Genomic DNA, 25,429 nt, shown 5'->3' on the forward strand with positions numbered 1-25,429 from the left:
AGGAGAAGAAGCAGGCTAGCCGTGCCCTTCTTCCTCCTCCCACCAAACAACTCAAGGAGCATTGTGTAGCTACTTGTTCACCTAGTTATCATGCGGAGACCCCGCAGAGCAGCAGTAGGGGTGTTATCTCCACGGAGAGCCCCGAAGCTGGGTAAGATTCGCTGGCGTGCATGTCTTCGCCTTATCCCGTTTCCAGGCACCGGCGATGTCTTACTGGCTCCCACAATGATAAGACACCCGTTGGCATATGTCGCACCTACCACCCGACATTTGGCGCCCACCGTGGGGCCAGGTGCACCGTCGTCCGGAGAACTGTTCTGGACGGGAACCTTCTTCCTCCCCCGCGAGCGTCGCCAGCCCGGCACGCCCGATGGCGCTTGCCACGACGCGCTGCAAGGCGTCACCAGCGTCTGCGCGGCGAGCAGCCTCGCCGATCTCCTCGACGAAACCCTCATCTCCGACGAGCTCGCCTCCGATGCGGGCACCGACCACCTCGCCAACCTTCTCGGCCAGCTCCATGTCTCCAGCGAGCCCGCTGTGGACCTGGAGTCGGTTGGCTCCACCGACCCGATGCCTGTCGACTCCGACGCGGCCTCGTTCGACACCTTCCCCACCAACGTCACGATCTACAACGACCCGCTTCCCCGAGCCGGTGGCTGCGACGCTGTCAGCGCCGAAGTGATGGTTGTCGGCCACGGCGGCCCGTCCGACGAGAGCTCCCACGACGCCCCGCACGCGGCGGCCCATGACTTGTCCACCCCCCTCCCGGCTAATGCTGACGATGAAGCACTGGAGGCACGCCGCCTCGCCCTCCTCGCAGAGGGCCGGAGGCTGGCTTCCGTAAGACGCCTCACTGAGGCCTACCAGCGCGAAGCTGACCGCGCCGCCTTCGGCACGCCGGCCCCGGGCGGGCCAAGCCGGGCCGGCCTTGTCAAGCAACGCGGCGCCGTCATCGCCGACACGCTGGGAGTCGACCGTCCAGTCTATGCCACTCCGCTCGAGAACTTGCGTGCCGCCCAGGCGGCCGTAGACGAGTTGGATGGCTTGGAGGCCGACGATCTCCCCCACATGACCCGGCGCATCCAGCAACTGATTGACGCAGCCGTGCAGCGACACGAAGCCGACGCCCGCGCGGAAAGCCCCCCCCCCCCCCCCCGCGCCGGGATCACGGCACGACGTCCCGGACACCGACTACGAGCAACACCCGCGCACGGCGCGAGAAAGAGCCGGCTGCCAGCCGCGGCCGGTCCCGAATCTCCATCGAGCGAGACGCGGACGGCCATCCCCGAGCCATGGAATGGCGGGGCAACCCGCCTCCGCCCCGTGGAGAGAGATATCCCGCCCCGCTGCCAGTGGCGCACCCGACTCTCAGCGGCCGGCTAGGCCGCCGCGAAGGAGTCGGCGAGAACGACGCCCGCCATCAGATCGACCGCCTGGCGCGATCCCTGGCGTTGGAAGAAGAAGACGATGTCGGCCCGCCTTGTTTCGGCCCCCGCATCCGCGACGAGCCCTTCCCCAAAGGGTTCTCGCTCCCAAGAGACACGCCCAAGTACAACGGCTCCGTGAAGCCGGAAGATTGGTTGATCGACTACTCCACGGCGGTTAGCATAGCCAACGACAACCGGCACGTTGCCGTGAAGTACGTGCCCCTCATGCTGCAAGGCACGGCGCGGACCTGGCTCAACAGCCTCATGCCGCGCAGCATCAACAGCTGGCTGGACTTCACAGAAGCCTTCATCCGCAACTTCACCAGCACCTACAAGCGGGCTCCCAAGCCCAGACAGCTCTCCTTGTGCGTACAAGGCCCCGCCGAGTCCACTCGCGATTACCTCACACGTTGGGCCGAGCTCCGCAACTCTTGCGAAGGGGTGCACGAGGTGCAAGCCATAGAATACTTCACAGCCGGATGCCGAGAAGGCACCCTCCTCAAGCACAAGCTCCTCTACGACGAGCCGACTACCCTCGACGAGCTTCTGGACATAGCGGACAAGTACGCCACCGCCGACTCCTCGATGAAGACCGGGCTTCGGGTAGATGCGTCCGGGAAAGTACTTAACCCGGCGCCCAAAACGCCGGCTGGAGATTCCGGCCGACGCCCACACTCGAACGACCACAAGCGCAAGGGCCCCGCGCCGCCTCCCGCCAGTCGGCAGGTGGCCACAGTTGAAGACGCGCCGCCTGAAGGGCGACCGGCGCCCAAGAAGCCCAAGGGCGGCAGGCCGGCTTGGCAGCCCGCCTTCTCTTACGAGCAAACTCTCGACGCCCTGTGCAAGTTCCACAGCGGCGCGAAGCCGTCCAACCACACAACCCGGAAGTGCCATTGGCTCACCCGAATCTCTAAGGGCGAGGGGCTCGTGCCGCCTCCGCCTGCCGGCCAGCCGCCTCCAGCCCCGCCGCCTCCGGCCGCTCGGCCCGCAGTCGGAGCCGTGCACGACGAATTCCCCGACGAGCAAGCAACCTACATCGTCTTTACAAGCCAGCCCGAAGACCGGCGCAGTAGGCGCCGAGAGCACCAGGAAGTCAGCGTGGTCGCCGCCAACCCCGCCGGACACATGCATTGGTCAGAAAAGCCCATCAGCTGGAGCCGGGCCGACCATCCAGAGGTGATGCCGTCTCCCGGTTCTTATGCGTTGGTCCTGGAAGCCACCCTCGCGATGGACAGACGCGCTGCCCACTTCTCCCGTGTGTTGATAGACGGCGGGAGCAGCATCAACATCCTGTACCGTGACACCCTGGAGAAGCTAAAGGTCAAGATGAAGCAGCTCATGCCTACTCGGACAGTGTTTCATGGCATCGTACCCGGCCTGTCCTGCGCCCCCATTGGCAAGATCAAGATTGATGTACTTTTTGGGGACAAGGAGCATTTCCGCCGGGAAGCGATCTGGTTTGAAGTGGTGGACCTGGAGAGCCCTTACCATGCATTGCTTGGCCGACCTGCCTTGGCCAAATTCATGGCAGTTCCCCACTATGCATACCTCAAGATGAAGATACCAAGCACCAAAGGCATCATCACCATAGCCGGCGATTGCAAGAAGTCCTCTGAGTGCGCAGCAGCCAGCAGCCGGCTGGCCGAGTCCCTTGTGATTGCCGAAGAAAAGAAGATGTTGGACCGAGTCGTGGCCATAGCCGGCAAGCAGTCGGCCGTGTCCCCCGACCCCAAGGAGCATGATGCTCAAGGATCTTTCCAGCCGGCCAAGGAGACGAAGAAGGTACCTCTTGACCCCGAGCACCCAGAGAGGTTTGCCGTCGTCGGGGCAAACCTGAACAGCAAATAGGAAGGCGAGCTCGCCGATTTCCTCCGTGAGAATCGGGACATCTTTGCATGGTCCCCTAAGGACATGCCGGGTGTTCCGAGGAAATTTGCCGAGCACAAACTACACGTTCGAGAAGACGCAAAGCCAGTCAAACAACCCCTTCGCCGACTGTCGGAGGAGAAACGCAGAATTGTAGGGGAGGAGATAGCCCGGCTTTTGGTAGCCGGCTTCATTATGGAAGTTTTCTTTCCAGAGTGGCTCGCCAACCCGGTCCTCGTGCTAAAGAAGAACAACAAGTGGCGCATGTGCATAGACTACACAAGCCTCAACAAGGCCTGCCCCAAAGATCCCTTTGCCCTGCCAAGGATTGACCAAGTGATAGACTCCACAGCCGGATGCGAGCTGTTGAGCTTCTTGGATGCTTACTCAGGATATCACCAGATAAAGCTGGATCCGGACGACCGCCTGAAGACCGCCTTCATCACGCCATTTTGAGCCTTCTGCTACCTGACTATGACATTCGGCTTGAGAAATGCCAGTGCCACTTTTCAGCGTTGCATGCAGAAGTGCCTCCTCAAGAAGCTCGGCAGAAACGCTCATGTTTACGTGGACGACATCGTGGTGAAGACGGAGAAGCGCGGCACCTTGCTGGTAGACCTCAAGGAAACGTTTGAGAACCTACGCTGGTTCCAAATCAAGCTTAACCCCGAGAAATGCGTGTTCGGAGTGCCAGCCAGCCAGCTCCTAGGCTTCCTGGTCTCCAAACGCGGCATCGAATGCAACCCGGTGAAGATCAAGGCCATCGAGAGAATGGCGATCCCCACCAAGCTTCGAGACATTCAAAAGTTCACCGTGTGCTTGGCCTCCTTGAACCGCTTCATCAGCTGGCTCAGAGAGAAAGCTCTCCCCCTCTACCGCCTCATGAAGAAGTGCACTCACTTCGAGTGGAACGACTAGGCCGACCAAGCTTTTCACGAGCTGAAGAAGATGCTGGCCACGCCGCCCGTTCTGGCGGCGCCGACTAAGAAAGAGCCCATGCTCCTCTACATCGCCGCAACCAACCGGGTGGTCAGCACCGTCATCGTAGTCCAACACCCAGAAGAAGGCCGAGCCCAGCCGGTCCAGAGGCCGGTGTATTATTTGAGCGAGGTGCTGTCCGCCTCAAAGCAGAACTACCCGCACTACCAGAAGATGTGTTACGGCGTGTACTTCACCGCCAAGAAGCTGAAGCCCTACTTTCAAGAGCATCCCGTCACGGTCGTATGCACCGCCCCGCTAGCCGAGATCATAGGCAGCCGGGACGCAACTGGTCGGGTGGCAAAATGGGCCATCGAGCTGGCCCCGTACACGATCTTCTACCAGCCCCGCACTGCCACCAAGTCCCAAGCACTGGCTGACGTCCTCGTCGACTGGGCCGAGACCCAGTACCTGCCGCCGGCTCCCGACTCCACCCATTGGCGCATGCACTTCGACGGGTCCAAGATGCGCACCGGCTTGGGAGCCGGCGTTGTCCTTACCTCTCCCAAAGGCGACAAGCTCAGATACACGCTACAGATCCACTTTGCCGCCTCCAACAACGTGCCCGAGTATGAGGCGCTCATACACGGGCTCTGGCTTGCCAAAGAACTTGGCATTCGCCGGATCCTATGTTATGGCGACTCGGACCTGGTGGTCCAGCAATCATCCGGTGACTGGGACGCCAAGGACGCAAATATGGCGAGCTACCACTTCCTGGTCCAACAACTCAGCGGATACTTTGAAGGATGCGAGTTCCTCCACGTACCGCGAGCCGACAACGAGCCAGCCGATGCCCTGGCTCGAATAGGCTCTACTCGGCAAGCAATACCAACCGGCGTCGCTCTACAACGCCTCCTCAAGCCATCTATCAAGCCATCTCCAGAGTCCGACTCCATCTTCGTGCCACCTGACCCCGATGCGGCCGGGTCCGGCTCGAAGAACCAAGCAGGCGACCCCGAGACTCCCGCAGCCGGCCTGGGGACTTCGGCAACCGGCTCGGGGACTGCCACACCCGGCTCGGGGACTGCGGTAGCCGGCCCGGGGACTGCACCAGCACAACAGCCGGCGGCCGACTCCAGCATCTCACCACCCAGCCCGCCCACCCTGGTGGCAGTAGCCACATTGGCAGATTAGAAGTCGCGGCTCCATCATGGGCTCAGTCCATCCTCAACTTCCTAGTAAACCAAGACCCGCCGGCTGACGAAACAGAAGCAAGACAAGTCCAACGTCGAGCCGGAGCATACACAATCGTCAACAGAGAACTAGTCAAGCGCAGTGTCACTAGAATCCTCCAACGGTGCATCGAGCAAGAGAAGGGCATTGCAATCCTCAGAGACATTCACCAAGGAGAATGCGGCCACCATGCGGCCTCAAGATCACTTGTCGCCAAAGCCTTGCGCCATGGTTTCTTCTGGCCGACTGCTTTGGATGATGCCAAAGAATTAGTTAAACATTGCAAGGGGTGCCAACTCTTCAGCTCCAAGCAACACATGCCGGCTTCGGCACTCAAGACCATTCCCCTCACTTGGCCCTTCGCCTTTTGGGGACTGGACATGGTGGGCCCATTCAAGACGGCGCGCGGCGGCATGACGCATTTTCTCGTCACCGTGGACAAATTCACCAAGTGGATTGAGGCAAAGCCGATCAAGAAGCTGAATGGGCCGACATCTGTGACGTTCATCGCAGACATAACAACTCTGTACGGCGTGCCACACAGCATCATCACCGACAATGGCACGAATTTTGCTAAAGGAGCCTTGGCACGTTTCTGCGCAGCCCAAGGTATCTGACTGGACTTAGCATCCGTCGCCCACCCGCAGTCGAACGGCCAGGTCGAGCGAGCCAACGGCCTCATCCTCTCCGGCATCAAGCCCCGACTGTTCGTACCCCTGGAGCGCTCAGCCGGCTGTTCGCTCGATGAGCTGCCGGCAGTCCTCTGGAGTCTGCGCACTACACCAAACAAGTCAACCGGCTTCACCCCTTTCTTCCATATGCATGGTGCCGAGGCGGTCATCCCAACTGACATCGAGTTCGACTCGCCTCGAGTAACCATGTACACGGAAGCGGAGGCCAAGGAAGCACGAGAAGACGGTGTCGACCTGCTAGAAGAAAGCCGGCTGTTAGCCCTCAGCCGGTCTGCCATCTACCAGCAGGGTTTGCGCCGCTACCACAGCCGGAAGGTCAGGCCAAGATCTTTCCAAGAGGGCGATCTTGTGCTCTAGCTGATCCAGCGAACAGCCAGCCAGCACAAACTCTCGGCCCCTTGGGAAGGCCCCTTCGTCATCAGCAGAGCTCTAGGCAACGACTCCTACTACCTGATCGATGCACAGAAGCCGAAGGCACGCAAGAGAGACGACTCTGGCAAGGAGTCGGAACGACCATGGAACGCCAACCTCCTTCGAAGATTTTACAGTTGAAATGCAGTATGTATCACGCTAACTTTTTTATTAAGTACGAGACAATAGGCCCCCCAAGGAGGGCTCGGGGACTGCCATCCCTTATTTATGAATGAAAAGTATCATGCTTATGACCTTGCCAATTCATTTACTTGTTCCGTCCGGCACCGGGTTCGACTAGTCGGCTCGGGGACTGGCCGACTGGAGTTATATTAGAAGTCCTACCCGCAGTCAGACAAGTAGTGTGCCGGCTCCCAAGCCTTTTTCTTGCCAAAAGTCGCAGTTCGAAGAACCGGCTGTCCGGCTGGCAAGAGTTAAAGGCAGGAACGGGCGCCCACACGAAAAACGGCTAGGGACCAACGGACTAATATAACAAAAGCCGGTTTTCTCCCACCACCGACTGGCTACCAGAGTAGCCGGCCGGCCGGTTTCCATTCACTTCACCTCAATCCAAGAAAGCTCAAGTACTTGCCTCCCCAAAGAGGGAAGGCGGCAAAGGAAAAGGCCTAAGGATAAAAAGCATACGCGAATGGAAACCAAACATGCACATAACAATATTTACATAAAAGACCTCCGAGAGGCCAGCATTCAACATAGTTTGGATACACCCCCAGTGGGTGGAATTGCGAAACTTAATGAAGATTGTTCAAAAGACAACATGCAGGAAAAATAAGGATGGCAGGTCAAGCTGGCGGAGCGACCGACGAGCCGGGCTAGTTGGCGGAGACGGTCGTGCCGGCTGAAGGAGTGGCCGGCTGGCGAACTTCGGCTTGGTCACCGCCTCCCGCAGAGGGCGCGCTTCCACGCGCCTCGTTGCTGGAGGCACGGTCGGCCTGAGGTCGGCCGGTTGTTCCACCAGCCGGCTCGACGTCTTCGGCGTCCTCCTCTTCGTCATCCTCGCCCTCATCGCTGGAAGCAATCTCCTCCGCCGAGTCCTCGCCCACCGTCGGGTTCAGCCCGAACCACTCCTCCGGCTGAGCAACACCGTCATCATCGATTTCGGGTGCGAAAACGCTGATGTCGGTGCACTCGGCGATCGTCGAAGCCCACTGGGCGATGGCCCGCCTCACCTCCTCCAGCTCCGCGTCGGCCTCCATCCGCCAAGTGCGCAGCTGGTCCAGGCTCAGCCCTGGGTACCAAGCCCGAACGAACTCCAACGCCCGCCCAGCTCCGAGGCGGGCCACCGATGCCTTCCAAGCCTCAAAGCGACCAACTACGACCTCCAGCCAGTCGGCAGTTCGGCTTGGGGTGCGAGGGATCGTCTCGCCGGGCCAGAGGGCGGCCAACACTTGCGCCCCGGCACGTTGGAGCCGGCGAAGCATCCGATGAGCCAGCTGCAACCGCGCCTGGACAGCCAAGAGCTGCTCCTCAAGCGTCTGGTTCGCATCCGGCGCGATGTTGGCCCCCGCCTGACGATGCGCCTCGCGATGGGCCTCAATGCTTTGGGCGGCGAAGGCGGAGTATCCGGGGAAGTAGTCTGCACCAAAAAACAAGCAGCAGCTCAAGTTAAGCCAAAAACCCAAGCGGCAAGGGGCAGGGGAGGGGCGAGGAAGGCGGCTTACCGTCGATCAAATCCTCGATCCGGCCGAAGCCTTCATCCAGGGCTCGCCGGGTCTCAGCCCAGCTCGCCGCTTCGGTCTCATACTCTGCCTTCAAGGCGGCTTCGCTATCCTGCGCCGCCTGCAGGGCCGCCTTGTAGCTCTTCTCCTGGTCGGCCAGCTTCTTGGCCAGGCGATCACGCTCCTGGACCAAAGCAGCGTACTCGGCATCCTTGGTATGAAGGGCGGCCTTCGCTTCGCCGAGCTCCTTCCTCAAGTCGGCGTTGGCCCCTAAAGACAAAGAAAAAGAAATACCAATAAGGAAAGAGTCGTCAAGAAAGATCCGACCCGACTGCTCAGCAGTCAGCCCGAATCTCGGGGACTACACCCAGTGGGTGCGCTGATGCGCCCCCACAGGAGACAGACAAGATCGAGTACTTACTTCGGCTGTCGGCCAGGTCGTCGGTCCTCCGGCTCAACTCTCCAGCCTGGGAGTTGAAGGCGGCAGCACGGAGGTTGTGATATTCCTGGAAGTTCAGACAAGAGGCAAAAATAAGGTAGCCGTCAAGAAAGATCCGACCCAACTGCGCAGCAGTCGGCCCGAATCTCGGGTACTACACCCAATTGGTGCGCTGACGCGCCCCCACGGAAGAAATTAAGAGAGCAAAGCGACCAAGAATGAAAGACTCACCCGGATGGTGGCTCGCGTCGACAGGAACTCCTGGGTGAACTGTTGCAGCAGGGCGGCCTGAGCTTGCAGCCGGCTCCGGACCCCTTGAGCCGCCACGTTCAGCTCGCCAGTCCCTCCGCTGGGAGTCCACTCGGACGTGGCAGTGCTGGCCGCCCCCAGATCTTCCACCGACTGGCCTGCGCCCGCGACTCGGCACACCTCCGGCAGAGCAGCGCCTCCCCCTGCGCGCCGGCCCGTCACCGGCTATACCTCGAGGCCGGCTCTGTTCTCCGGCTCACCCCCGGTCGGCCCCTCTGGCGCCGCTGACGATTGGCCGCCTTGGCCCGCTCCGGTTGGCGCTGCTGGTGGCGCTCTCCTCGCAAAGGCCACGGGGTCCTCCCCCCTCTCCATCAGCGGCGGCTCTTGGACGATCTCCTCCGCTAAGGGCAATGGGGTGTCGGGGGCCACGGCTCGGAGGGGAATGGCGAGCAGCGGAGGCTGGTTGCGCGAGCCTTCCGCCTCCGTCTCCTCGGTCGCCGCCTCCGTCTGGGCCTTGGCTGCCGCGTCGGCCTGCTCCCTTGCCGCCTGGGCGCCCGCCTTCTCCGCCGCCTCGCGGTCCTCCCGCGCTTCACGGGCGTTCCGCTCTGTGGCCTCCCTGAGGTCGGCGCGGGGGTCCACGCGGCGGGAGCTTGAAGAACCTCCAGCCGGCCCAACTACGGAGCCGCCCGGACCACGCTCAAGGGAAAGCAGCGCCCTGTCCAGCAAGCGGAAGAAATTAAGAAGAATGCTCGAACAAGAAGAGAATGATGAAGAGCATGCGACAAGGCAATTGACGACTTACGCTGAGACCCCCTGAGGCTGCTTCACCGCCTTGCGGAAGCGGGCCGCTTTCGTAGCCGCCTCGTCTCGCTTGATCGCCGCGGTGGATGCTTTGGACTTCTTCGGCCGACTACCGAAGAGGCCTGAAGCGGACCGGTGCTTCTGTGCGCCACCACCAGCAGCCGCCACGATAGACGAGCCCGCGCCCTGATGGTCGGCCGCCGGCTGGCGACGCGGGGCGACTTCGGCTTCAGCATCGTCCGGCCAGTCCTCGAAGCTCGCGGTGAGCCTTGAGCCCCCGGGCTCGGCGTCGTCCCCCACGACGGCGTCTTCCATGGCGGCCGCCCCCAAGTCCGGATCGTCGACGTCGTCCGCCGTGCGGTCGGGGGCATACTGGCGTTCTATCCCCGCTGTCCCTGTCGTCGGCGGGAGAAGGGGGTTCTGCTAAGAAGGACCGACTGATTAGAAGCCGGCCATCATAAAGCCGGCTACCCATGAAAAGAAGAAAGAGAAGAAAACTTACCACGGGCGGAGGGTTGGCGCGAGAATACGGCGCCTTGCCGTATCGCCAGTCCTCGGTGAGCTTGCAGTTGGAGATATAGTTTACCATGTAAGACACCTCCGCATGAGGCATCTCCCTGGTGCTCAGCCGGCTTGAGTTGAAGCGGCCGCTCATCTGGCACATCATGTGGGGCCAGCTTTGGAGAGGAGATATCCGGCGCTCCACGAAGGCGGCCACCAAGTCGGCCCCGCTCAGGTTTTCCGACTGGATCATCACCCGAAGCCGGGAGATGGCGGCGTTCCTGGCCTTAGACAGTGACCGGGACCGGAAACTCCATGAGGGCTGCCTCCCAGCCGGCGGGCCGGCTACGTAAGCCGGCAGGTTGACGTGGTCTCCTTGCTCGGCGACGTTCTTCACGTAGAAATATGACTTTTGCCAGATCTTCACTGATTGGATCAGGGGGATAGGCGGGAACGGGTTGTTCTCGCTCGCCCTTCTCATGGCGATGAAGGCCCCGTAGGGGGCGGGCACGCCCGCGACGACGGTGCCGAGTTTGCTCTGGAAGAACTCCCCCCAGAGCTCCAGCGTGGGGAGCAGCCCCAAGAAACCTTCGCAGAGGGAGACGAAGGCCGATAGCAGCATCACCGCATTGGGCGTGAGGTGATGCGGCTGAAGGTTGTAGAACTCAAGGAAGGAGCGCAGAAATCCGCTCGCCGGAAGGCCGAAGCCGCGCAGGAAGTGCGAGCGGAAGACGACCCAATCGCCCTCCTCCGGCGCCGGCGAAATCTCCGTCTTCGGCGCCAGGCGGACCCGCACAAGGTTGGCGTCGGGCAGGCGCCGAGTCTGGCGGAGGAACTCAACGTGGTCCTCATGGACGTTGGAGCCGTCCCACGAGCTTGACAGCGCCATGGGAGCGAGACGATGTGGAGGCGCGGCGGCGCTGAGACGGGAGGCTGCTGCGGCAACGAGAGGAAGAAACGAGGACGAGGAGGGGCAGAGCGAGAGAGAGCGTGCGAACCTCTGTCGCTCCCCCTCCTCCCCCTACTTATAGGCTCGCGTGGCGGAGCCGAGGAGGCGCGGCGTGGGGAAACGTGGGGATCGATCGTGCCCACTCCCCCACGTCCCGCGATCATTGTGCCTTAACGGCGAAATAAAACCGCCGCGGGAAGGCGAGTGGCCCATGTGGGCCACGGAAGATCCGCGCTCGAACCAAGGCCTGCGAGTGGCGGGCCCGGGCCTGCGGCGGCGACCCGTCGCGCGCGTGCACTGGCAGGGTCTCGCTGCCACGTGGCCGCGGGAGGGCCCGCGGACAGCACGCACGTCGACCCCTTTCCCGCCTGCAAGACGCGGAGCTCTCTGAAGTCGGCATACACCCGCAAAGCCGGCTCTTCAGGATGGGAAGCTGACCAAGCTTCTCGTCCCTTTGCTCGCCTCGGAGCTCGATCAGCTTCGGGGACTACTGTCGGAGTAAATAGCCATGGGTAGCCTAGCCGGCTTCCCCTGGCCCTTCTGAAAATATTACGAGCCCGTCCGGCTCTCAAGAATCCAAGACGTGGAGCCGCCTTCCCCTTGCTGGCTGCCATCCAGGCCGGCTTTCGGAAGGCGGCCCGACTTTAGCCCTCATGAAGAAAGCCAAGAGAGGGCCGACTTCGGGAAGCAGGCCATGAGAAGGCCGACTACAAGAAGCCGGCTCCCATAAAGTGGTCGAGACCGTACCCTCAAAGTTTGCACCCACCTAACGGCGGTGCGACGGGGCGTGGCTACAGTGAAGCCTGCCACCCCCGAATCCCGGAGCACGCCTGGCACAGTGCGCCGTACGGAGTAGGCATGACCCATCCGGCGCGACACTGTTGCCATGTTGACCTCGGTGTCACCCACGACGGGCCGCCAGCGTGGCCCACAGATGGTGGGCCCCTTCAGGCAGAGAGACGCCCGAAGGCGGCCACGCCTCCAACTAGTCGGCCCAAGACAGAGCCGGCTCCCCGCAGCCGGCTTGCCGCTTCCCTCGAAGGAGACGCCCCATTAAGGAGACAAGACGCGGTGAGGCTACAGCGATCGCCCGACGGGCGGCGGCATTGTAGCCGCGCCTACCACGACGAAGCCCACGTCACCAAGATGGAGCCATAGTAACCAGCCGCCGACCGGGCCCTGGACAGTGGGGCCTGCCTGTCGACCAAGGGGCCGGCAGCCGGCGGGACCCACCAGTCGGCGGGCCCCAGCAGCCGGCGCAGAAGCCGGCGAGTGCAGTCACAGACGGCTGGGCCCCGCGCCCAGTTGGATTACCATTGTACCCCCGGGGGGTAGGCATATATAAACCCCCTGGGGCATCCATGCAAAGGGTTCGACCCCCTGCTAGTCCCAGACACCACACAAGGAGAAGAAGCAGGCTAGCCGTGCCCTTCTTCCTCCTCCCACCAAACAGCTCAAGGAGCATTGTGTAGCTACTTGTTCACCTAGTGATCATGCGGAGACCCCGCAGAGCAGCAGTAGGGGTGTTATCTCCACGGAGAGCCCCGAAGCTGGGTAAGATTCGCCGGCGTGCATGTCTTCGCCTTATCCCGTTTCCAGGCACCGGCGATGTCTTACTGGCTCCCACAATGATAAGCCACCCGTTGGCATATGTCGCACCTACCACTCGACAATATGCATGTAGTGATAGTTGTTATTCATCATTGCTCTATAGTGTGATCTTGCCAGCATATTCCATGTGCTGACCTACACGGCTGCAACGTCTCATGTTGCAAAAAATTTAGACAAGGAGTAAGGTGCGATAGGTCGTTGTCGTGCACTCAGCTTTGCCATGGAGTTGGATGGACTCATTTATCTTCAAGCAGTTATTTAATTTAGTTGGCCTTCAGCCATATTTATGTAATAAGTACTCTCTATGAGACTCTCGGTGTAATAAGTGTGTGATTGAACTCTGTTATAAATCCTCGAGTACCGTGTGTGTTAGCATACCGATCCAGGGATGACACTTAAGCACAGAGACTTCGATCCATTGGGATCGAGTCACTACAAAGATGATCTGAGTAAATGCCTTCTCCGCCAATGACAACATATATTTAACTGACTACACGTGATTCTGTTAGATCTTGCACTAAATGGGAATGTGTTGCCTTTTATTCTTCCCTGTATTAGGAGTTTGGGACTGTGAGATACCGAGGTCCCATCCCCTTATCCAAATTGATCTGTTGCATGTGCACGGTGAACGTTTGAAACGAAACTTTATTTTCTCCATTGGAATTTCCATACCATTTATTTTTATTTATGTAGTAATCTGGATGCATTCTTTACATATTTTTTATATTATATCTTTTTTTCTTATTGACAGTTGAGGTGAGAAGCAAAGTTCATGTTCTATACATCTTGTGAACAGAACAGATGAGTATGTTGCATTCAAGGTTGGCATGCAATTTGTACTTATATTTATGTTTATGTGTGGCCTTTTTGTCATAATGGTAACATATGATGCACAAATATGCTAGACAACTGTCATCTAGCTTTTGCACTTAGTTATTGCATAGATATACAATCAGCAATGCACTAGTTTATTACTTTAGTGATCTAAATGATCTTATGTTAGTTTACAGAGGGAGTACTTGACATAATGAAGAATACAATACATCATAGCATCTATTACTGATCGGACATTTTCACCAGGTTAAAACAACTTCCCCAAAAAGATATTGTGTTCTACCAAATATTGGAGTTATTCTTCCAAGGGAAACTATAGTTTTATAGTTGTGTGTAGTCTTCCACTGGCCGATCGACTGGAAGGTATGATTATTTTGAATTGATTTAGCACTGTCCTGTGTGTAGTTCTAGATTTACACATCAAATTATTAGTGAGCAGTGAAAAGATGAATGTTAACAACATGTTATGGTTGAATCAAAGTATTGAAATCCCTCATGGTACAGACCTTCGAGTACAAAGAGAAAGTAGGAAACTAAAGAACTTGCATAACTTATTGCGGGAATGGAAGACAATTCTTAATGCTCTTAGGAGATGCATTTATTGACTCCTAAAGAATACCATATGATATTAATTAGTTTTCAGTAACAAGATTATGACATTTATTGGACTCCGAAGATTACATATGAAATTAACTGATTCTAGTACTACATCATTGGACAGTAATGGTTGCAAAGCACAACCTTATGTAACTCAAAGTTGATATAGTTCTAAATACTGATAATGGTGGTTTACCAAATTCAAAATTGATCCCAATCAGATATTGTGCTCCTAATGTATCCTCCTTTTGTCTGTAGATGATCTGAGTGTATGTCATTAAAAATAATTTTCTGCCCCTTCTCGTGAAATTGATAGATATAATAGCAACTTAAAATCATATCTACCATCACAAATTCTCTTGTCCACTCATGTGATTCATTCATGATCAGCTGGCTCCTGGTGTATTACTTCTTGTATTGATCCAATGGAGGAGATAAGCTTGCTTTGAGGAAGAGAGAAAACATATTTTCAGTGTTCATATTCTTTGGTTAGTTTTAGGTTTTTGTAGCTTAAATTACACTTCCTTTTAAGTATATGTTTTGTTAACTTCACTGCCAACTGAATTGTAGTTACTATGCAAAACAAAAGACTACTCCACCAGGTATACAAATAAAAGACAAGTTTCTTGTGCAAACCACAGCTTTTCCTTCTGGTATAACTAATGAAGGCATCCATCCTGCTTTTTTAAATTCTCGCTACACAGTAATTTATGTTCTATTTGCGATGTTGTCTTTGTATCTTCCATTCCTAGTTTTAATCTGCTTGCTTTCCTCTATTCCTGTTGTAGTTCTCCAAAGAAACCATAAGATATGTCGAGGAGAATAAGCCGAGAGTTGTCCATGTTGGTGCAACTCGGCCTGAAGCAGAGCAACTCATCAGTGGAATTGTGCCAAGACTGCCATTGAGGTTCCCGTGGGAAAAGAGACATTGAATATTGTGAATGGAGTACCTAATGTGGCGAACCAAGTTCCCTCCCTAAGAGAATCTCCAGCTATTTTGAATGAAATTCTTGTCCTTGTAAAAGGAACTCCCGCTCTTTTGAGAGATTTCCCTGTCCCGTTGATAGAAGCTCCAGGTACTTCATCAAACCCATCCATTTGAAAGGAACTCCTATTAGTTTTGTAGAAACTCAGTTTTCTTCAATAGAAAGGAATACAACCTTAAAAGAAGCTCCTACTATTCTGAGAGATTTCACAATCACGTTGAAAGAAGCTCCAACTACTTCAGCAAAATATGTTACTCATTTGAATGGAACTCCTACTGATTCTGTAGAAACTCAATTTTCTTCAACAGAAATGAATATGTCCTTTAAAAAAGCTCCTGCTACTTTGAGAGATTTCCCAGTCCCATTAAAGGAAGCTCCAGCTACCTCAGCAGAATCATATATCCATTTGAAAAGAACTCCTATTGTTTCTGTACAAACTCAGTTTTCTTCAACAGAAATGAATATGGCCTTTAAAAAAACTCCTACTGCTCCGAGAGATTTCCCAGCCCCATTGACAGAAGCTCCAGCTGCTTCAGCTGAATCTGTTATTCATTTGAAAGAAACTCATACTGATTTTGTAGAAACTCAATTTTCTTCAACAGAAATGAATACGGCCTTAAAAAAATTCCTCCTGTTCCGAGAGATTTCCCAGTTCTGTTAAAAGAATCTCTAGCTATCCCAGCAGAATCTGCTATCCATTTGAAAATAACTCCTACTCTTTCTGTAGAAACTCAATTCTCTTCAGCAGAAATGAATACAACCTTAACATAAGTTTCTGTCTTAAGTGACATACTACTTGTCAACACAGAGAATCTTCATCCATATCACGTAGGTTTCGAATTCTCACTTATGTTGCATGTCCTTTTGCCTTTGCTTACCGAAAAAGACTTTCGCCCTGCTTTATAAATAAAGCAACCACTGAGCACAAAGTTATCAAGGTACCAACCAACCAAACACACACACACACAAAGCCACCACAGGCAGGTCCGACGAACACACATAGATGAAACCCAGGTTCAGCTGTGGCCACAGCACAACAAGCCCAACACCGGCGCACGACACACACAATAAACACAGCGACGGTGGTGAGGTGGAGAAGATTTAATCTGGCTCCGGTGGTGGTGGGAGAAGCAGTGGGGCCATCCGGAGAGCCATCAAATGAAGCTGGGTGATGATGGAGGTGATGGCATCTCTCTCCCGGGGACGGCTAAGCGGCCGCCAAAGCTGCAAGTAACCAGACCATTTAAACAAAGCGTCAGTAGCACGATGAAGAGGAATGCACTGAATCACAAGCTTATTCCTAATAGCCCACAGCGTCAAGGTTAGCACCCCGATGATCAGCCACCTAATGTGGCGAACAGAGGGAGCTAACGCCTAGAGTTCCGCAAAGAGAGAGGGGAAGTTGTTGTAGTCCTAGCTTCCACCCGCTATTTTGCGGAAACTACTCCATAGGAACTGCGCAGACACGCAGGTGAAGAAGATATGGTTCGAATCCTCTTCAGGCCCGCAGAGCGGGCACCGCCCATCACCTGGGCCATTGCGTTTCAGGACCTCCATGTCGGATGGGAGCCGGCCGCGAATCCATTGCCACAAGAATATCCTAATCTTCAAGGGGAGCCGGATCTCCCAGATGGTGGTGAGCGCCTCATGACCCATCGATGGTGCGATGGCCTGGTATAGAGACTTAGTGGAGAATTGCCCAGATGGCTCTAGACGCCACCTGGCATGGTCATCTTCTAACTCAAGATCAGGCTTGTGTAGCGCGTTGCATTCCAGCAGCTCATGCCAATCAGCATTATCAGCCGGGCCAAACGCTCTCCGGAACACGAGTTGCCCTTAGTTAATAAGGGCCGTCGCGATCGAGATCCGCAGGTCAAACACGATGGAGAACAGGTCAGGAAAACAGGCCGCGAGGGGCAAGTCCCCAGCCCATCTATCGAACCAGAACATCATGGCGGTGCCCGATCGAACCTCAATCGAGGTGCCGATGCGGAGGATAGGAAGGAGCTGAATGATGGATTGCTAGAACTGGGAGCCTCCAGACCACTGTCAGAAGGCGAGAGGCTCGCCACGAAAGTATTTCTGCTGAATGAGATGAAGCCACAGGTCACCCTCTCTGTTGGCAATCCGCCACAACCACCTCGTTAGGAGGGCTATGTTCATGCGTTTGGAGGACATGATCCCGAGACCACCCTGGTCTCGCGGTTTACAGATCTCCGACCAACGAACCATGTGGTATTTCTGCTTATCACCCTCGCCGGCCCAGAAGAAGCGCCCCTGAACTGTGGCAATCTCATGATGCAGAGTCTCAGGAAGGATGAGAAGCTCATGATGAATGTCGGTGTTCTGGGAATAGGGGTCCCCAGACTTGCCTGCCTGCGGCCCGCTGTGTGGCTAAGCCAACAGGCCATACAACCCATCTTCATCAACATGGCATCCAAGAACCTCGCGAGGGGCCAAGCCTCGCGAGGCGAACGACACAAGACCTCCTTTGGAGTGGCCTAGTCAGGTAGGCTCATGAGGAGCGGAGATATCAAGGCGAGGCAAACCTCACGAGGCTCTCGTGACGTGAGCCATGACGATCGGCACCAGGCGGGCGCCAGGAGGGTGCCAACGCGCACATCGTCGTTGTTTCCTCTTTGGTGCTAAGGAGGCCTGCGCAGGCGAGGAGTACCAAGGCATCAGGCAAAGGTTTCCATATCAGTGCAACAAGGCCAGGACCAGAAGGACGACAAGATGGAGGTCAGCGTGGAGCCCAAGATGGCGTCACCACAGAGCCTTTCATAGGCGGAGACCGCCTTTGTCAGGATAGCTTGTACTAGCTGTCCCCCTTCAAATTTTCCTGCCGTTGTTGGCTCGCTTCCCGCTCAATATTTGGGAAGAGGACCAGGGGGATAGGCGGGAACGGGTTGTTCTCGCTCGCCCTCCTCATGGCGATGAAGGTCCCGTAGGGGGCGGGCACGCCCGCGACGATGGTGCCGAGTTTGCTCTGGAAGAACTCCCCCCAGAGCTCCAGCGTGGGGAGCAGCCCCAAGAAACCTTCGCAGAGGGAGACGAAGGCCGATAGCAGCATCACCGCATTGGGCGTGAGGTGATGCGGCTAAAGGTTGTAGAACTCAAGGAAGGAGCGCAGAAATCCGCTCGCCGGAAGGCCGAAGCCGCGCAGGAAGTGCGAGCGGAAGACGACCCGCTCGCCCTCCTCCGGCGCCGGTGAAATCTCCGTCTTCGGCGCCAGGCGGACCCGCACAAGGTTGGCGTCGGGCAGGCGCCAAGTCTGGCGGAGGAACTCAACGTGGTCCTCATGGATGTTGGAGCCGTCCCACGAGGTTGACAGCGCCATGGGAGCGAGACGATGTGGAGGCGCGGCGGCGCTGAGACGGGAGGCTGCGGCGGCAATGAGAGGAAGAAACGAGGACGAGGAGGGGCGGAGCGAGAGAGAGCGTGCGAACCTCTGTCGCTCCCCCTCCTCCCCCTACTTATAGGCTCGCGTGGCGGAGCCGAGGAGGCGCGGCGTGGGGAAACGTGGGGATCGATCGTGCCCACTCCCCCACGTCCCGCGATTATTGTGCCTTAACGGCGAAATAAAACCGCCGTGGGAAGGCGAGCGGCCCATGTGGGCCACGGAAGATCCGCGCTCGGACCAAGGCCTGCGAGTGGCGGGCCTGGGCCTAAGGCGGCGTCCCGTCGCGCGCGTGCGCTGGCAGGGTCTCGCTGCCACGTGGCCACGGGAGGGCCCGCGGACAGCATGCACATCGACCCCTTTCCCGCCTGCAAGACGCGGAGCTCTCTGAAGTCGGCATACACCCGCAAAGCCGGCTCTTCAGGATGGGAAGCTGACCAAGCTTCTTGTCCCTTTGCTCGCCTCGGAGCTCGATCAGCTTCGGGGACTACTGTCGGAGTAAATAGCCATGGGTAGCCTAGCCGGCTTCCCCTGGCCCTTCTGAAAAAATTACGAGCCCGTCCGGCTCTCAAGAATCCAAGACATGGAGCCGCCTTCCCCTTGCTGGCTGCCATCCAGGCCGGCTTTCGGAAGGCGGCCCGACTTTAGCCCTCATGAAGAAAGCCAAGAGAGGGCCGACTTCGGGAAGCCGGCCATGAGAAGGCCGACTCCAAGAAGCCGGCTCCCATAAAGCGGTCGAGACCGTACCCTCAAAGTTTGCACCCACCTAACGGCGGTGCGACGGGGCGTGGCTACAGTGAAGCCTGCCACCCCCGAATCCCGGAGCACGCCTGGCAAAGTGCGCCGTACGGAGTAGGCATGACCCGTCCGGCGCGGCACTGTTTCCATGTTGACCTCGGTGTCACCCACGACGGGCCGCCAGCGTGGCCCACAGATGGTGGGCCCCTTCGGGCAGAGAGACACCCGAAGGCGGCCACAACTCCAACCAGTCGGCCCAAGACAGAGCCGGCTCCCCACAGCCGGCTTGCCGCTTCCCTCGAAGGAGATGCCCCATTAAGGAGACAAGACACGGTGAGGCTACAGCTATCGCCCGACGGGCGGCGGCATTTTAGCCGCGCCTACCACGACGAAGCCCACGTCACCAAGATGGAGCCACAGTAACCAGCCGCCGACCGGGCCCTGGACAGTGGGGCCTGCCTATCGACCAAGGGGCCGGCAGCCGGCGGGACCCACCAGTCAGCGGGCCCCAGCAGCCGGCGCAGAATCCGGCGAGTGCAGTCACAGACGGCTGGGCCCCGCGCCCAGTCGGATTACCATTGTACCCCCGGGGGGTAGGCCTATATAAACCCCCCGGGGCATCCATGCAAAGGGTTCGACCCCATGCTAGTCCCAGACACCACACAAGGAGAAGAAGCATGCTAGCCGTGCCCTTCTTCCTCCTCCCACCAAACAACTCAAGGAGCATTGTGTAGCTACTTGTTCACCTAGTTATCATGCGGAGACCCCGCAGAGCAGCAGTAGGGGTGTTATCTCCACGGAGAGCCCCGAAGCTGGGTAAGATTCGCTGGCGTGCATGTCTTCGCCTTATCCCGTTTCCAGGCACCGGCGATGTCTTACTGGCTCCCACAATGATAAGCCACCCGTTGGCATATGTCGCACCTACCACCCGACATTTGGCGCCCACCGTGGGGCCAGGTGCACCGTCGTCCGGAGAACTGTTCTGGACGGGAACGTTCTTCCTCCCCCGCGAGCGTCGCCAGCCCGGCACGCCCGATGGCGCTTGCCACGACGCGCTGCAAGGCGTCACCAGCGTCTGCGCGGCGAGCAGCCTCGCCGATCTCGTCGACGAAACCCTCATCTCCGACGAGCTCGCCTCTGATGCGGGCACCGACCACCTCGCCAACCTTCTCGGCCAGCTCCATGTCTCCAGCGAGCCCGCTGTGGACCTGGAGTCGGTTGGCTCCACCGACCCGATGCCTGTCGACTCCGACGCGGCCTCGTTCGACACCTTCCCCACCAACGTCACGATCTACAACGACCCGCTTCCCCGAGCCGGTGGTTGCGACGCTGTCACCGCCGAAGTGATGGTTGTCGGCCACGGCGGCCCGGCCGACGAGAGCGCCCACGACGCCCCGCATGCGGCGGCCCATGACTTGTCCACCCCCCTCCCGGCTAATGCTGACGATGAAGCACTGGAGGCACGCCGCCTCGCACTCCTCGCAGAGGGCCGAAGGCTGGCTTCCGTAAGACGCCTCACTGAGGCCTACCAGCGCGAAGCTGACCGCTTCGCCTTCGGCACGCCGGCCCCGGGCGGGCCAAGCCGGGACGGCCTTGTCAAGCAACGCGGCGCCGTCATCGCCGACACGCTGGGAGTCGACCGTCCAGTCTATGCCACTCCGCTCGAGAACTTGCGTGCCGCCCAGGCGGCCGTAGACGAGTTGGATGGCTTGGAGGCCGACGACCTCCCCCACATGACCCGGTGCATCCAGCAACTGATTGACGCAGCCGCGCAGCGACACGAAGCCGCCGCCCGCGCGGAAAGCCCCCCCCCCCCCGCGCCGAGATCACGGCGCGACGTCCCGGACACCGACTACGAGCAACACCCGCGCACGGCGTGAGAAAGAGCCGGCTGCCAGCCGCAGCCGGTCCCGAATCTCCATCGAGCGAGACGCGGACGGCCATCCCCGAGCCATGGAATGGCGGGGCAACCCGCCTCCGCCCCGTGGAGAGAGATATCCCGCCCCGCTGCCAGTGGCGCACCCGACTCTCAGCGGCCAGCTAGGCCGCCGCGAAGGAGTCGGCGAGAACGAAGCCCGCCATCAGATCGACCGCCTGGCGCGATCCCTGGCGTTGGAAGAAGAAGACGATGTCGGCCCGCCTTGTTTCGGCCCCCGCATCCGCGACGAGCCCTTCCCCAAAGGGTTCTCGCTCCCAAGAGACACGGCCAAGTACAACGGCTCCGTGAAGCCGGAAGATTGGTTGATCGACTACTCCATGGCGGTTAGCATAGCCAACGGCAACCGGGACGTTGCCATGAAGTACGTGCCCCTCATGCTGCAAGGCACGGCGCAGACCTGGCTCAACAGCCTCAAGCCGCGCAGCATCAATAGCTGGCTGGACTTCACAGAAGCCTTCATCCGCAACTTCACCAGCACCTACAAGCGGGCTCCCAAGCCCAGACGCTACGGTCGACGCCCTGAGCGCAGCGAGCGGGGCTACGGACACGGAGGAGAACGTGGAGGCGGAGTTGGGACGACCGTGGCCCACGCCAGTAATGGCGCGACATGCCTCGTGAGGGGGCCTGGAGGGACTAGCCTCTTGAGGATCGCCCCCAAAGCAATGCCGGTCTTCCCCCGCTGCCGCCACCAAGAAGGAACGACGATCATCATCAGGATGAGGGGGCTGGGGGCTTCCAGGAGCCGCGTGCAATCGCCTGCATCTTGGGCGGCGCCCAGGCCCCAGCCTCTCGGTGCATCTTCAAATGGTTCGCTCGCGAGATGAACGCAGTGCTCCCCAAGCTTGAGGCCGCGCGCCCGCTCAGGTGGTCCCAGTGCGCTATCACTTTCAACTCGGCAGATCAGCTCAAGTGCGCGGCCACCGCCGGCGTCCTCCCGATGTTGTGTTCCCCATTCATCAGCAATGTGCAGGTTACCAAGACCCTCATCGATGGCGGTGCAGGGCTCAACGTCCTGTCCCTCGACACATTCGACAACGTCCAAGTGCCATATGAGCAGCTCTAGCATACCAAACCTTTCTCAAGAGTGACCGGCGGCTCCACCACACCGATAGGGCAGGTCCGCCTACCTGTCACCTTCGGCACACGCGACAACTACCGCACCAAGCTCATCAATTTCGATGTCGCCCACATCCGCCTGCCGTACAACGCCATCCTCGGGTATCCGGCCCTGGCCAAGTTCATGGCGGTCACCCACCACGGCTACAACGTCCTCAAGATGCCTGGAAGCGGCGGGGTCATCACAGTCCCATGTGAAGAAAGGGATGCAGTGTGCTCCCTCGAGCGTGCCTTCCAAGCTGCAACAATCGACGACCCCAACAGCAGAAGTGAGGGCCCTCCGAAGGCCACCCCCAAGAAGAGGCAGCTGCCCCGTGCAGGACCTCAGGAGGATGATGTCGCGGCGGGAGCCTCGGCAGGATCAGCGCCCGTCCCAAGGGCGCCTCCCTCCATCGCATAGGAAGGCGCGCCCAACGCGCTCCTCGGGCAGGGCTCGGGGGCTCTCTTCTGGAGGGCCTCAGGCCTTGCCAACCACACGAGGGAGGCGCTTGGGCACCACTTGGAGGCTTTGCTACGCGGCATGTTTTCCTCATGAGAACATAGGGCAAGGGGTGCCCACCACTCAGGAGTTCATCGCCAAGACCACAGAGGAACTGCAAGACGTAGGAGCCATGCGCGGCGACAACCGCTCACAGGGCGCAGTGCACCACCCAGGCGAGGGTGCCGAGCTGTGCGTCTGCATCGACATCCCAGGGCTCAACAGGGCCACATCTCAGGAGCGCTTCTGGCCTTCGCGTGTGGGCTGTTGCGGGGGCCCGCCACATAGCTACATTCGCATGCCCCTCGGCTTGTCGAGCGTGGCGTCGGCCTAACAGCGCAACATGCGGCATGACCTGGCGGCTCAAGAGGCCAGGTACCGCGCCGTCCTGGAGGAAACGGAGACGGTCTTCGGGTAGCTTCCTGAGCCTCCCGAGGCTCAGGGCTCCTGTGGCTCATGAGGAGTCCTCTCTTCGACGCACGCCTTCAGCTGCACCAACTCTGCTTTGTCTACAGAACCAGGTGACATCTTCCAAGCTCGTTTAAGCTAGGAGCTGCCCCTTGGGCCACATTATTCCCAGGCCACGTGGGTCCGTCCCTGCGGCATGTATCCCTTTTGCTCATGTCTTTAGCTTTCCTTGCTGGGGGCGCCCTTCGGGCTGCATCATCCCCAAGCCGCTCGGGCCGGACCGAGTGGCATGTATCTTCCTACATTTATCCTAGCTGATCTGCCTTCCCCGCTTAACCTACCTACGGTTATCGCCTGCTCGATTGCCACCCGCCGTGGATACATTCACCCCGTGCAATTTTCTTGCGCGTTAGGGGGGCTCCGGAGCATCACGACTCAGGAGCTCTTACTGGCTCTCCAGCCCTCACCCCCTGGCCTTGACTACGGCATCGCGACCTGGCATACCAGCGGCGGCTGAGCTCGCTCGAGGGCCGGGACCTGAGGACGTAGAGTGCTTGCACCTAACCATCTTGGAGGAACACACAGTCACCAAGACTCAAGACCAGGCGCAACCCGCCTTGAGGTAGGGCCTCATGAGTCCCGCGCTGGCTCACGAGAACCCAGATACACCTTGCAGCCCTACTGTGCAAGCCACGTGTCAGGGCGGGGCTGTACACACCCCAGGGGCTCCTCCTGGAGGGCCCTCCATCCCACGCACAAGTGGAAGCACCATCCTCCATGCTGGCCGTCGACACTATCGAGGAGCGGCTATGCCCGTGCACAAGCGGAAGCACTATGCTCCACGCTGGTGATAAACAACTGAGGGGGCCCCACGGTCGTACCAACCTCAGGGAACCTAGAGCTTAGCATCCGGCCTCTCCGCAACGCCTCCCCTCGGAAGAGCCGCGCGAGGGGGCTGGGCACAGTGGTTGCGCTCGGACCACAACCAAGCTTACGCCACCCAACCAGGTCTCCCGGACCTAGGCGTCGCGCGCCCCTCCCGAGGCCTCGGCGAGGGCAGGTATGGAAATTGTTTGCGCGTCAAGCGGGACTCCTGAGCATCACGACTCAGGAGCCTAACTGGTCACGTAGCCCCTCACTCCTTGGTCCGTCTTGGTCTCCGGTCGGCCCAATGGCGGTTGAGGTATGCGCGGGGCCGGGCCCTGCCGACGTAGAACATCAGTCTATCCTCGCGAACTCTCCCTACAAGCTGTTTGTGCGTCAAGGGGGACTCCTGAGCATTGCGACTCAGGAGCCTAACTGGTCACGTAGCCCCTCACTCCTTGGTTCGTCCTGGTCTCCGGTCGGCCCAATGGCAGTTGAGGTATGCGCGGGGCCAAGCTCTGCCGACGCAGAACACAAAGCAAATAGGAAGGAAATCGCAAAATCTAAAAGCAAATATTACAAACACATTGTCCTCACACATTGTCTTCACGATATCAAATGAAAAGTCTAAACACCTCCCTAAGGCCTAATGCATGTTGCAGGAATGAAACCGGAGGGTAGCCGCAGGTCACCCCCGGACGCCGCCATCACCTGCGGAAGGAGCTACCTCGTGAGCGACGCTGTCTTCACCTTCACCTCCAGCCGCAGGATCAGCGACATCACCAGACAGAGGAGCGGAGACAAAGCCGTGGAACTTTTTCAGCAAGGCCTCCACCTGACCTTGCACGGCTGTGGCGACAGCCTCGTATTGGTCTTCAGCCACAGGCTCCAGCAGCTCGTCAAGGCAAGCGCTGGGGTCGCGAAGGTGCAGGTGGCTGAAGATGCGAGTCAACGCAGCTGAAGACAGGATGCGAGCTTCCGCCTCTGCCATAGGACCGACGCCATCAATGACTTCCTCGAGTGCCTGCACCAAGAGGCGAAGCAGCCGGGCGGGGCCGTCCTCGTCGGCGGCCAGGGACTTCTCCAGGCCGTGCTCGTAGAGCGTCTTCAGTGCCTTGCAGGACCTCTTCTCGAGATCGGCAAAGGCCGCACGGTCTTCGGTCAGGACTCGCGCCTTGGCGTCGAGCTCGGCCTCTCTCGCCTTCGCCTCCCGCTCTAGCTCTTCCAACCGGTTGCGCTCGGCGGCCTACGTCTGACCCAATTCCGCCAGCTCAGCATCACGGTTCTTGACGG

At 58.6% G+C, this 25,429-nt stretch overlaps 1 pseudogene; it reads left to right on the top strand.

Annotated features, from left to right (window-relative positions):
• Positions 1 to 681: 681 nt before the first annotated feature.
• Positions 682 to 25,355, top strand: LOC147991494 (uncharacterized; annotated as a pseudogene).
• The last annotated feature ends 74 nt before the right edge of the window (positions 25,356 to 25,429 follow it).

The sequence above is a fragment of the Triticum urartu genome, chromosome 1A (assembly GCF_056163025.1).
Source record: "Triticum urartu cultivar PI428250 chromosome 1A, HENAU_Tu73, whole genome shotgun sequence".
Taxonomy (NCBI): Eukaryota; Viridiplantae; Streptophyta; class Magnoliopsida; order Poales; family Poaceae; genus Triticum; species Triticum urartu.